Here is a 13,947-nt window from a genome sequence, read left to right as displayed (position 1 = left end):
ATGGAGATCCAGAATTTGTGCATGATTTCATGATATCTTGTTGATTTATTATCCAATATTGATCCTCCTGTAGTAGGGAGAAAGTCTCTAAATTATCTCCTCCTCCAAATCTTCATAATCTGCCCAATATTCTACAAAAATAAATAATATTAGGCACAAATATGCTATTATCGATAAACCTTCCTAATGAACATATTAAAGTTAAAAATATGTCATCTAATGCAAAAAAATAGGTTTAATGTGTTGAAGGATGTTAATATGGGCCTTAATTTATGTCTAATTTGAAGGCCCATTAATTGGGTATCAAGGATTTTGAGCGACATTTAGTACTCAAGTACTGTAGCTGCCTACACATGTACATCCAGGACGAGATGGAGTTCCTGGACATCTCCTCATTCAGCACGGTGTACTGATACAATGTCAAGATTGAGAATAAGTTTAAACAGAAGAAGTGATACTTTGGATCTGCAAATTCGAAGAACAGGAAAGGCGCCCCCAAACCGCAGAGCAAAGGACAAAGCCAAGGCTGGGCGACCCAAGACAACCTGTCGAAGACACAAGAAAAGAACAACACCTCAAAGACAGAAGGAAATGAGAAAATGGTGTGAGTTCCATAACTGCTCCACTCACAACACGAGTGAGTGCTGGGCCAAGCAATGAATGGTGGCCGAGAGGAAGGTTTCTGAATCAAACAGATGTTCTAAATCTGAGTTAGAACCTAGCAAGGGGAATGACAAAGGGAAGTAGATCATTGATGCAAATCCCAGTGCCACCGTGGCCACCACCAAGATCCAGAAGAATGATCCCGAAGATACAGAGGAGGGGGAACACCTCTTCCACTCAAAGATGTGGGTGAAGAGTTCACTGCAGTTTATTGTTGATGGTGGGAGCCAAAAGAACCTCATTTCAGCAGAGGTCGTGAAGCAGCTAGGCCTACCAATTACAAGACATTTGCAACCGTACACCATTGGGTGACTTCACCAAGGACGAAATCTCTGCGTCAGCGAGTAGTGCCACCTTCGCTACAGCATCAAGCCCTTCATGAATGAGGTACTAAGTGATGTTTCCCCTCTTGAAGTTTGTGATGTATTATTAGGATAACCATACTTGTGGAAACAACATGTTGTATATGAGTCTAGACCTCGCTATGTGATTATTACTTTGGGAAATAAGTTGTACATGATACTAGAGGTATCCCCTCCTACCACCATCTCTTTGATCACTGCAAAATAATGCAGTAAGATCATTTCAAAGACTAGGAAAATTGTTTTCCTTATGATTCACCCTTAGGGAAAGAAGAAGATTGTGGCCATGGTTTCCATACATAGCTACTCCGCACAACAACAACAGATGGACAAGGTCATGGAGGAGTACAGGGACATTTTCTCCTCACCTACGAGGGTTCCTCTACACTGTCAGTTCAAGAACCCCATCGATCAGACCCTGGGCGCATTGCTACCCAATGGACCGAACTATCAACACTCTAAATTATGGAGAATGATGAGATCGAGAGGCAGATTTAGGAGTTTTTGCAGAAAGGGAACATCAGGCCAAGCTCATAACCCTGTGGGAGACCAATTGTATTGGTATAGAAGAAGGATGGGATCTGGAGACTCTATATTGATTATCAGGTTTTGAACAAGATCACTGTATAGAATAGGTATCCAATCCCATAGATTGCTGATCTTCGGGACCAAATCAAGGGGGTAAAATATTTCAGCAAGATCGATTTGAAGTCTCGTTATCACCAGGTGCCTATCGAACACTCTGATGTGTGGAAAATTTCCTTCAAATCCAAGGAGGGCCTTTTTGAATGGTTGGTCATGCCTTTTAGGTTGACGAATGCCCCCACAACCTTCATGAGATTGATGGATGGCATCATGTGACCCTTCACCAATGCATTCATGGTCGTGTATCTAGATGACATCTTGATCTTCATCCAGAGTTGGTAAGAGCACCTCCACCATATTCGACAGATCCTCCAAACCCTGTGACAAGACAAGTTGTGTGCCAATTTGGAGAAATACACTTTTGGCATGACCCAAGTTCAATATGTAGGGTACATCATTGATGAGAAGGGTGTGCATGTGGACCCATCCAAGATACAAGTCATTCGAGATTGGCCAACCGCAACCACTCTAACAAAGCTCCGCAACTTTCTAGGTCTTGCCAATTTCTACTGTAGGTTCGTGTTGGGGTTCTCTCATATCACTTAGCCTTTAAGTCAAGTCACCAAGGGTGAAGCGAAAGAAAAGTTCTTTTGGTCCAAAACCAAACAGAAGGCATTTTCCAAACTGAAGCAATACCTCTACTCTGCACCAATGCTCACATTACCAAACCTACAACAACCATTTGAGATTGAGACAAATGTCTCTGATTATGCTATTAGTGTAGTTCTTACCCAATAGGGACATCTAGTGGCTTACCATAGTGAGAAAATTTTAGACACAGTCTGAAAGCATCCCACCTATGACAAAGAAATGTATTCCATTGTAAATACATGCTGTCAATGGAAGCATTACATTCTAGGGAAGGAAATGGTCATCCACATAGACCACTGACCCCTTTAGTTCATACAAACAAAAGGGAAGTTGTTGAATGGTCGTCATCATAAATGGTCCACATACCTGCAACAGTTCCATTTGAACATTAAGTACAAGAAGGGAAACAACAATAATGTTGCAAACTACCTCAGCCAACCACCAATCATGGTGCTAATCATTGTGCTCGACTCTTGTGGGCACGAGACTTCAGGGTGGCTGCATATTTATAAGAGCGATCCATAATTTGGTAGCACATACTAGACACTCCTGGAAGGTAAGCACGTTCCAAATTTTCACCTTGAGGAATTATTACTATGCTTCCTGGGACACATCTATGTTCCTTCAAGTGAGCGTGCGAAGATGATTTGGGAGGCCACTATAGTCAGGTCACTGGAAATTTCAGAGTAAAGAAACAATGGCAGTATTACAGAAGTATTTTTGTTGACTGAACTTTCATCAGGATGATGGGAAGTACACTCTATCCTGCACGTCTAGCACCATTACCAAACCAACCATCAAGAAGCAAGGCCTATATACTCCTCTACCTACTTGTAGTTGACCTTGGGAATCCATCTCCATGGATTACATGTTGGAACTTCGTTCCACTAAGCATGGAAACGACTGTGTTTTTGTGGTCGTCAACAAATTATCTAAGATGGCCATTATGGTGGCATGCAAGAAGAGTATCACAGTAGAGGCCACTGTTAAGCTCTTCTTCGAGTGAGTGCGGGTACAATTTGGGATCCCACAATCCATTGTCTCAGATCGGGACAACAGATTCCTAAGTGAATTTTGATCAAGTCTTTGGTTGATGTTGGATACCAAACTTATTAAGTCCACTACTTTCCACCCCCAAACTGATGGCCAAACAGAGGTCATCAACAAGATGATTGTACACATTCTGCGCATGTACAACTCGACGCATCCATGCGCATGGGATGAAAGCCTCCCCTATGTCCAGTGCATTCAACACATCAGCCAGTAGGTCTATGATATATTAAACAAAGACAATGCTAAATACAAACAACGCCATGATCAACATCGGATGTTGCACAAGTTCTAGGTGGGCGACAAAGTTTGGCTACATTTGTAGAAGGAGCACCTCATTGGATCCCACCGCAAGCTTCAACCCCTATGATCTGGGCCATACACCATCACCAAGGTTGTAGGGGACAATGCCTTCAAGCTCAACATTACACCTTTCCTTGGTTTGCACCTAGTGTTCAATGTAAACCGTGTTCGGCCATACTTTCCACCATTGATGGATACATTCAACATTGCAGAACAACTCACACCAACAGAGATAAAAACAAAATCCATGGAACATGCCACAACTGATCGAATCATGAACACACAGATCAAGAACACCTGTCAATAGAAGATCTAACTATATAGGGTTGTCAAAGTTAGCCAACTCCTACACCAAGGCAAGTGGCTCACTAGGGACCAAGTTCAATAGAAGTTTTCCCATCTCATGGACACACTCAACACAATGGGGACCATAACTTCCTAAGGGGGGAGGAATGATCTAGGTGGATATTGGTTGCCACCTGTCTATTCCACTTGGACCCCCACTACTATCTCTTTTAGTTTTTCAGTTTCCTTAATCGTAGCACAATTTAATATTTTTGACAGTTTTTCGGGTCCTGAACTTCTGGGTCTGTTTTGAGGCCCTAAAAAAATCTATACTTGGTCTTATTTTTTCTTTTAAAAATTGTAGTCCTCAGATAGATATTTCTAACGAGGTATTGTGTGCATCAAACGAAGATCATATGCCAAAGTTACGACCCCGGGAAGTTGATGTACCAGTTTACCCAAACAGGGCCCATAGTTTTGGCGCTTCATCTCCTAGGGTTAGGCTTTTGGATGCTTAGGGTTTTACATTGTCTCTCAAAAATAAATAGCCTTTCGAGCCTCATTGTAACAAAGTTCATAGGCATGTAGCCACCACATCTCTCCTTAGAGATAAGCTACCATTGCCTGAGCTACTTTTATTTTCTTTCTGTTTGTAAGCATATTTTAGCATTTGATATTAATGAAATGAAGTGTTATTTCTGCTACATCTCTGTATTTATGGTTTTATCTATAATTTCTTGCGTTCCTGTTTAAGTTTGGATAAAAAACATAACTACCTTTGACCATTGTTGATGAAATTTATACAATTGATGGTTCTTGAATACCCCAAAGAATAGCCTAGATACTGAATATCTCTATAGACATGCTTCCATCCTAATAGTATGCATCGAAATACATACTTCTAGTTATATAGTTAAGCTATATATGTACTGAGCTTATCTAGAAGTCCATCACACAAATGACCTTTTTTACATACACACTTACATACTTACACAAATATCCTGTAACTGATGATCTTGAAGCCCGAAGCACAACAAGGTCGATCAATGTATAACAAAATCACACAATCAAATTAGCAATACATTCTCTCAGCAAAAAATAACGTTAAAAACTACTAATTTAAATTAGGATAATCTATTCATTAATTAGTTCTCTATTATAAAATAAATAATAATAATTTTTCACACCACTGCATCTCTGTTAGAAAATTATATATATTACAGAGCAATGAAACACATAAAATATATTGCAGAAATACAAACACAGAAAACACATAAAACAAGAGAGACACAGATATACGTGGTTCACCCAATTTGGGCTACGTCCGTGGAGAAACAACAAGTACTTCCTTTTATATTATCCAACAAACTGAACAGATACAACCTACAGCAGATCCGCTATAATTCCCTCTTCGCTCTCACACAATCTCCTCTCTCTTTCTCACTCAGAATACAGATCTACATAGATGCAATACAATTCCCTCATATATAGCAAGGGGTTGCCTTCTATGGAAAAAACCCTAAATTAAACATAACTTCTATCGTCAAATCTCTGCCTAATGAACAGCTCAGATTGACTACAAAATTACAACATTTTACAAGGCAATTTTACATCTATTTTTAGCTTCGGGGGCGCTGCCCCCGATCGCACGCTTTGACCCCCCTAGATCCCCCTTGCAGCATAAATCTTATGGGCGGCATTGCTGCCACATTATGAACTGGGGTCCATTGCGGTGATACCTCTGAATAAAGAAGATAATTAGGCTCCACACCCAACAATCTCAAACCCACACCGCTCAATAATTTTAGAATTTGTAAAGTTAGAATACCAATACACAAACATGAATTCACACACTGCTTTCTAAAAAAAAACTACTACGTGGCTTCCCTCAATCATGAACCGCTGTAGCAGTTAGCAGTTAGCTTATTTTTTTGTTTTATTTATTTATTTATTTTTAACTAAATTTATATAGTTATTTATTTTTCCAATTCCCCACCATTTTTCAGTCCATTTTGCATTGAAGTTTTTATTTTTAATTTAAAGGCTTGCATGGTCATTCATGCAAGGGACATGTTTACCTCACCCTCTCTAAGAAAATAAATTTTAATTAACCAGCTCCACATCATTGTTCAATCCATTATTTCATTTTATTTGTTAAGTTTTCTCTCTTCTTGTAGGCGAATGATCTAGATCCGTGTTTCCATGGTCGACCTCTTAGTCGAGTCATTCACTACTCTACGAATACAGTTATCAAGGGCCTTGGAAAGATGAAAAATTAGTTATCAAGGGCCTTGACAAGCTAAAATTAGTTTTCAGTATGGTTTCATGTTTCTCTATAGTTATTCTTTCTGTTTTTTCTTGATTCTACTTCTGAGGATGCTTTAAAATTTGGCTTATTTCACATTAGATTTCCCAACAATGACGAACACCTTGTGTGTTTGAGCCTTGATCTTTTTTATCCATCAAAATATGTATCATTTTTATTGTTTGAATATGTAAAATAATATGTCTGCTTTATCACTTTATTCAAATGACAATTTATCTTGACTGATGCAGTTCCAGAGAAAGAAAATGAGCATCTTGAATTTATCTTTTCTTTAAGTAGCAACTATTTGTCTTTTGAATGAAAGTGAGCAGAAAGCCATGGGTGATACTTTTTGAGAAGAAAACACTATTGTTCTACTTTGTTTTGCAGTATATTTATTTTTCCAAAATTTTCTCTATCCTAATATGAAAAATGAGAAGTCTTTTGTAAGACCTGAAAGAAATTTTACCTTAAGTTTATCATTGAGCTTATCCATACCAACAAAATCAATCATGCTTTGGCTATCTTTGAAATAACTGGAGTGCTTTTATGTCTATGTCATGAAAGTATTTGTGGGTATGTTGTTTGTAGGTAAAACAATATATTTATATAATTTGTTGAAGAAAGAAGCTTTGATTTATATAAACATAGAAGTTACATGCCGAACAAGGCTACCATACCAATTTGGATGAGAAGTTGGGCCTTATCAGACAAACATTTTTGCCTCCCTAGCTCCCAGCTAGCTAGCATGGAACAATGTGGTAGTATGGAAACATAGGGAAAATAAAATCAATAAGACATATCTAGTTTGCAGCTTATAAGTAGCCAAAGCACTACATATATTTTATACAGTGAGAATTCCACTGAAACCAAACCAACAAGCCTAACTATTTGGCATATCTTCACCATCATTGAAGTGAAGTTTGGTAGAACTGCCCTGGTTTCCTTGAGAACTTTTTGAATTTCACATAAGTAAGTCTCAATGGACAAACATGTGTCAAGAAGTTAGACTAACATGGAATTCAATCTTATATGCAAGCCTTTTAAGTTGAACATGACATTCACCAATCAAGAGAGATCATCCTCATATAGGTTTGGCTCTGCTCTATCTTACCTATAACCACTTTCTCAAAATTCCTTTAGAAACTTGGTACTTATGAGATTTCATCTGCTAGATGGATTGTTTTCTTGACTGAATAATTATTCACATCCATATAACGTATTGGATTCCATAAGAGACATTGCAATCTAATATTTTCCTTCAATATATATATATATATGTAAAGGTCACGATGAGCTTTAAAATTAGGGACATAATATTATAAGATATGTTTTCTAGTAGATGGAATGTACTAGAAATATATGCAATTGGAAGCATATCTTATTCAAAAGTTTCTAGCTTCTTGTATTCCATATATAACTATTGTGGTAATAATGTTTTAAATGAAGGTTTATTCAATTTACACCATGACTTGTCGATAGGAATATTCTTTAAAAATTTCCTCATTTAAAAAGTCAGAAATTGTATTATGGTTCCTTGGAGTTCACCAGGGTTTATATTTTTTAGACTAGGTGGTTCTATAAAGAAGTGAAGAAGTGACTAAGACTTAAAAATATAGGTCTTGTTCTAAAATTACTGAGCCTCTCCAGTTTCGTGTGGCACATCTAACCATGACTTGTCGATAGGCATATTCTTTAAAAAGTTCCTCATTTAAAAAGTCAGAGATTGTATTATGGTTCCTTGGAGTTCACCATGGTTTATATTTTTGAGAGCAGGTGGTTCTGTAAAGAAGTGAAGAAGTGACTAAGACTTAAAAATATAAGTATTGTCCTAAAATTACCGAGCCTATCCAGTTTCATGTGGCACATATGAAACCCCGGTGGGACAATTTAGTAGTATCTATTATTAGCAGCATTTCACCATAAGTGGTTATGCTTTTTTTCGTATAGATTCTAGAATAAGATATAAGCTTGCTCATACTTCTAGTGGAAAAAGAAAATATATTATTTTATAGGTTGCGATGAACTTTAAAATTAGGGACACAATATTATAAGATATGTTTTATAGTAGTTGGCTTCTACCAGAAATATGTGCAATTAAAAGTATATGCTATTAGAAAGTTTCTAGCTTATTGTATTCCATATCCAACTACAACGGTAATAGTGTTTTAAATGAACGCTTATTCTAGCAGTTTGCACCATGACTTGTTGATAGGAATCTTCTTTGGTAAGTTCCTCATTTAAAAATTCAAAGATTATATTATGGTTCCATGGAGTTCAGCAAGGTTTATATTTTTGAGAGAAGGTGGTTCTTTAAAGAAGTGAAGAAGTGATTGAGACTTAAAATTTTAGGTATTGTCCTAAAATTACTAAGCCCCTACAATTTCATGAGGCACATCTGAAATCCTAGTGGGATGTCATTATTGGTTTTAACTCCTACAACTTGGGAGTTTAATCACAACATCCATTTTCTAATTTCTCTCTGGAGCACTCCGAGCGAATTCTTCCATAATATCTCTAACCTAAGAGAGAGGAATTTATAGTAGCACTCAATACTTTTTTATTGATATGCACATTCCACTTTCTATTAAGAGAGAAAATAGAAGTGGATTGGTGGACACTATAATTATTTCTTTATTCTTTGACTGAGTTATTTGTGTTTATGTGAATGGTAAATGAGTCAAAATGCTATCTCCTTCATTGCAATAAATTTTCTTCATATATTGAAGGTAGCAATGCTTTTCTTATCATTTGAAGTTTCTTTATTAACTAAATTAAGCGATATTTCAACAACTACCTTTCTTATCACAATATGATATGTAATAATATGAATTGTCACCAATAGATCATCCCCAACAATTTGTACCTTTTTCCCAATTGTGGATTTAAATTGTGCATAGTAAATCCAATCATCTTGATCAAATGGGTCCTCTATAGATACAATTGGATAATCCTCAATAAACGATTTATAAAGCTTGATCAACTCAGATCCTGTTATCTCCTGGCTACCATCAACTCAGATGCTGATATTCTGTAGAGACCCAATTTCAAGGCAATAAGACAATTTTAACAAAATAAATAACATGATACCATCATTATTCTGTAGAGACCCAATTGCAAGGCAATAAGACAATTTTAACGAAATAAATAACATAATTTCATGTAGCTATTAACTAATTATGCAATAGACACTGCCATAAATTCATACGTTATAATAATTCCAGAATTTGTGCAACCTCAAGAATATAGATTTATTCAAGATGTGGCTATCCAAATTAGTTCCTTTCCTGACATATTTGATACGATTGAGACAATATTGAGACAATAGTGTCCTTTCTCCACAAGATCTAGTCTGGGAGATTCAGCCTTGGGGAGGTAGGCATTTCTCTATTCTTTGAAGGAGAGTATGTTTACACAATGCTGGTTTATTTTTTAATTAGTCCGGGGTTAAGATAGATGGGATTTATTTATTTATTTAATTTTTTTTTTTTTTTTTTATGGTTTACTAGTTTCAAAATTATTGTAATTTTTAAATGGATTTTCTTTCTTACTTTTAACATTACACAAAAAAATTCAATGTTTTTCATTCTATTTTATTAGTGGCGGAGACATTTGCTCCTCACTTATCTTAGCCCAGTCATGCAATAATGAGAGCATTATAGAAGGCAAAGCTGAAATGCTATTAAATTACAAAGCCTACAATGGAAAGCTTGAAGCTCAACACTAGGCACTACTGTGTGGCCCATCAGTAGTGGCTGCTGACAATACAATAATTCACACTACGTGACCTTGATCAACTACCTAAAGATAGTGAGACGGACCAAGTTAACAAACCACACATCAAGATGGATCACTACATAATGGTTGTAAAAGTTTTGGGTTTTAAAGTGAGTAACATAACAAACTCAGGATTGCTAGTGGAAAATATATCCCAAACTCTACTCACAATAGGATTATCTAATTTGTCATGAAGAAGTTAACTAGGTTGCATAAGGTCATGAATTTATGTTAATTTTTAATGAAAAAAAGATGTATTTGATATATAGCTTTTCAAAATTTTCTTTTAACTTAATTTGCTCAAATTGTAGTCTTCATTGTGCTTTTTTGTTTTGTTTTTAGTTTTTTTTGCTTAGTTGGCTCAAATTGTGGTCTTAATTGAAATGATTTTTGTTGATATCCAGGTAGATATTTATCTTTCGGATGGTTATCTATCCAGAGTTGCAGTTCCAAGTGGTAATTCCAAACAAATTAGGTGTGTATGAAGCACTGGAGCTTTGTGATGGAGGGAAAAACTATATGGGAAAGGGTGTCTCAAAGGTGTGCTATAGGCCTTGAGTTATTTAATCTAATGACATTGTAATAATAGATGGTATAAAATAATTCTTGGGAAATCAACTTCCTAACATGGTCCAATTTATTTCTCCATGGGTGTGTCCACAAAGTTGGGCTCTATGTTTTCATAACATGTATTGGTTTTCTAAAGCTTTTACTCTGAATTAAACTACCACACTTTTTTGTTTCGCTATGCATGTTCCCTTTTATATTTTGGTGAATATTTTTGGTTGAATGAAGTAAAAGTCTATTGTCTTTTATTATGTCTTGGTATGCTCAGTTTGTTCGCTGAGTAAATTTGAATTTCATTTTGGTTTTGTTTGACAGGCTGTTGAAAATGTCAATAAAATTATCGGACCAACTCTTATTGGTAAGGTATGAAATTCCTTTAATAATTGATACTCGCCTTTTCCTGTTGCTATGCCAAATTTTTAGATTTTGTCTTGGTATTGATATTCAATAGAAGTTAATCTTTATATTTGTAGGATCTAGTAGATTAGACAAAAATCAATAACTTCATGGTACAGGAGCTTGATGGAACTCAAAATCAATGGGGCTGGTGCAAAAAAAGGTGTCCATGTAATTTTTGTGATGTTATTTTATATTTTGAAAATCTTTGATTAACTGATTTGATCAGGTTCATACAAAATATTTGCGTCAATATTTTAACGTCTATGAATTTAACCAGCTTGGAGAAAATGCTATATTGGTTGTACTGCAACATCCTTATTTTGATGAACTGGATAAATCTCAACTCTAAGATTCCTTTCAAGGATTTAGGTAGTTCAGGATAGCATGTATGTGTCACTTTCATATTAGTAGTTGGTCTTTGCTTTGGGGTTTTTGGAGATGTTACATTTCTAAGAATTCCATTTCTGTAAAGGCAAACATGTTAAGCCCTTTAGGTTTCCCTTTTAGCATCATGACAGTGAATTGCTAATTGCTATTCTATATGCAACTTCTGCCTTTGTTCTACTTTATTGGCACAAACTTGTTGTCTCACAACTCCTCTTGTTAATACCTTAACCATAACATTGCATTTGAAAATCAAAGATCCACTGAATCATATTTTTCAATGTCATTTGAATAAATATACTAAAATTCAACTTAAAATAACGTTACTAAATATGTTAAAATTTTAATTTTATAGTTATACATTTTTTAAATTTAATTATTAAATAAAAAATGTGAATTAATTACGATATTTTTTATAAATATAAATTAAATTTACATTTAATAAATTTAATAATAAAAATTACAATTTCACTCATTCAAATAATCCATCAAATATTAAGTAACTAATACTACGACATTTGAAAGATTTTCCCTATTACATCGATACATGGAATAAAAAACCTTAGTCATAATGAATTTCTTGCTTAGCATAATTGTGTGTATTTTATGTGGATTTACAGAGTGAAAATGAATCAGCAGGATCAAAATCCCCCATGAATTGTGCATAACATACCATTCTCCCCACCTTTCTTGCAAATAATATAAATGTTTCTTACTTGAATTCTTCTTCATCAAATAGCAAGTCAGTTAAAACCCCACAGTCCATCCTGGCCAAGGCATGCTTCACCCACTTCACCAAATCCCTTGCATCTTGGTTCACCTTCTGTTGTTCCTTGATAGCTTTCTTCAGCTACTTCTACTGGCTTTTCAATGAAAAAGTACTCAAATATGTCAGAATATCATCTTCAGACAACGAGTCCAGCTTGTCCTTCGACATGTTCTTGTCCCTATTCAGAACCCTCTTTTTCGAATCCTCAGAAATGGCAGCAACCATGAGTTCATTTTCACCAATATTGGAATCATATTTCTTCATTTTACTAGAACTTGAAGAACTCGTAGAGCTGAAGCTTCTCAAAAGCTACTTAGGAGGCCCACAGAAACAAGATATGGGAGGAGAAGGTGACAATGAGAATGATCTCCATGAGAGCACAGACGACACCGACACCATGAACATTCTTGAAATCTTCTAAGGAGGTCTCGAGTTTGAATTCCCCCGATGTGCAGATGCAATAGACATGTTGCGCCCATTGCTAATGGGGCTCGAGTTTGAATCCATCGATGACTTTGTGGAGGACTATGGAATATTTCTAGGCAATTTCCCCTCCACCAAGTCATAAATGCGGTTGTAATGTACTTCTAGACTTTGAGGAGAACCAGTAGATCCCAGGCTCAAAACTAATGTGTTAAGCTTTTCATACCTACTTTTTAGCTTTAGTCGAGGCCGTGACTTGCAGAGACTCATATTCTAATTGGATTGGTAGTGATTTTAAGAAAATGTTCATCAAGGAATTGAGATAAGAGTTCTTCCAATGCATTTTCATGCTATGAATCTCAAGAAGAAGAATATCAGAAAGAAAAATGGTCCATTCGACAATGATGGATTGTCTGCCTGTGCCAAGTCGGTGACCATTTCTCGTAAGTGGCACACTCATTTCATATTCTACATGTTGTCACTTTTTCTAGCACATGTAGCACGAGTGCTTCAAGAGATATGAAAGCTTCCTACAGACAACCTCGAGTTGAAGGGGGAGACCAGTGCCTAGGACATCTTAAATACTACTTAATAGATTTATATTAAATACTTGCAACACTTTGGTTTGTCACAAATAATGCAAATGGGTTTGGTTCAGAACCATTCATAAAGGTACAATATATGAAGTAGGTTGTACACATGAGTACTCACGAAATAATCTTCAACTCACAGATGGCCAAATCAGATTAGGAATATGCAACAATTTAATTGTTGAAACAAAGGTAATGGGAGAAGACAATAGAATAGGAGTCCATCATATAAAGCTTAAGGTCTAATAATTCTATGTCTCAGGACTCAGAGAGAAATGAGAGAGGGGAATATCTATGGAATGCTGAGATACATGGAGCATCATTTAAATAATTAATTCCTACAAAAATGCAAGCATTATCCACCAATGTTTTGATTTAAATGAATCTGCATCTTAAGGAAATACATATAGCTACTACTTAACATGTAATCTAAGAAGAAAATTCAACACATATGATAATACAAAGAGAGAAGAACATACTGCAAGTATAATAGGTTGGAATCACCTGAAACTTTGTATTAATCTCTTGAGAAAAGCCAACATACAAGGAGATTCAAACATGCCTTTAGAAAACTAGGAAAAGGCCTTGTAAGAGAGAAGTATTTCCCAAAAATTATGAACCTTTATAAAGTGTTTCTTCCTTACTTTTATAAGGAAAGAGAGAACTTGGAAATCAGTTACAAAAATATCTCAGGCCTGAGCATCCAGTTGTCTGCTTGAATAATTGTCTCGGTGTGCAAGCTCTATCACCTCAAATTATTACAACAAAAATATGTCTTTCTTTAAAACATAATAACAAAAACAATCAAAATCAACATAACATAATTAATATGTG

At 35.8% G+C, this 13,947-nt stretch overlaps 1 pseudogene; it reads right to left on the bottom strand.

The window, feature by feature from the left end:
• Positions 1-12,043: 12,043 nt before the first annotated feature.
• LOC149253880 (uncharacterized) lies at positions 12,044-12,793 on the bottom strand (annotated as a pseudogene).
• Positions 12,794-13,947: the final 1,154 nt, after the last annotated feature.

This window comes from Pinus tabuliformis, chromosome 7 (assembly GCF_031772625.1).
Source record: "Pinus tabuliformis cultivar Carrire ecotype Pingquan chromosome 7, CPIR1, whole genome shotgun sequence".
In the NCBI taxonomy this organism is placed as follows: domain Eukaryota; kingdom Viridiplantae; phylum Streptophyta; class Pinopsida; order Pinales; family Pinaceae; genus Pinus; species Pinus tabuliformis.
Note: the sequence above shows the minus strand (reverse complement) of the source record. Positions and strands in the feature narration are given on the sequence as shown.